Below are 1045 nucleotides of genomic sequence, written 5' to 3'. Positions count from 1 at the left end.
AAACTCAACATATTGTATTCCTTCTTCATGCACATCCATGGAGGAAGGTTGTACGGTACCAAAATCACCGGCCATACACTGTATTGAAGACTCATGTTGCCAAAAGGGTTGAACCCGTCGGATGAGAGCCCGAGCCTCACATTTCGGACCTCTGACGCAAAATGAGGAAACTCCCTGTCTATATGCTTCCAAGCCTCCCCGTCAGCAGGGTGTATAAGGGTTTCTTCGTCATGCAATTCCCTATCAACGTGCCATCTCATAGCTTGGGCCGTGTGTGAAGACATGTACAACCGCTCAAGCCTATCCCTCAACGGGAAATACCGAAGTACCTTTCACAGGTTTCCTATTACCTGCAGGAGTCAGCTTATACCTGTCAGTGTGACATACCGGACATGCGTCAAGCCCACCAAGGTCATTCCAGTCTGGATCTTTACCCCAGAAGAGAACGCAGTCATATCTGCATGCATGGATCTTGATGTAGGAAAGCCCAAGATCTTTCAGGATACATCGGACCTTACGATGAGTGGTTGGAAGACGATGACCGTGGGGCAGCATCGAAGCAGTTTACTGTAGATAATCATCAACAGCCTTCACGGTCGATTTTGTCTCAACTTTAATCTTCATTACGTCCATCACACTTTCAAGAACGGTCTTCTGACAACCGGGGTACACGGGTCTGTTGGAAAGCAAGCAGTTTGTTGTACTTTTCAATACCAGCAGTGTTAACAGCTCTAGGGAAGGGCTGCACCGGGTCAGGCATATACTGTCCTTGAGCGCATACACCGCTCTCATAAGAAAACATGTCGTTGATGAATGCCGTTGTTGGATCGTTGGATGTACTACCCGTCTCAGAAAATTGGCCATGATCATGCGGACCCCCTGATGATGTTTCACCGTGATATAACCAACATGTGTACTTCTCCCAAAACCCGTTACTCCTCAGGTGCTGTCATACTTTGTCAATGGGAAATCGATGCATATCGCTGCGACACTGACATTTCGTGCACGGGCAATAGAAAATTGTATTCCCGTTAGCATTAGCCAG

Source organism: Fragaria vesca, linkage group LG5, assembly GCF_000184155.1.
Source record: "Fragaria vesca subsp. vesca linkage group LG5, FraVesHawaii_1.0, whole genome shotgun sequence".
NCBI lineage: Eukaryota > Viridiplantae > Streptophyta > Magnoliopsida > Rosales > Rosaceae > Fragaria > Fragaria vesca.
The sequence above is the reverse complement of the archived record's forward strand: the minus strand, read 5'-3'. Positions refer to the sequence as shown.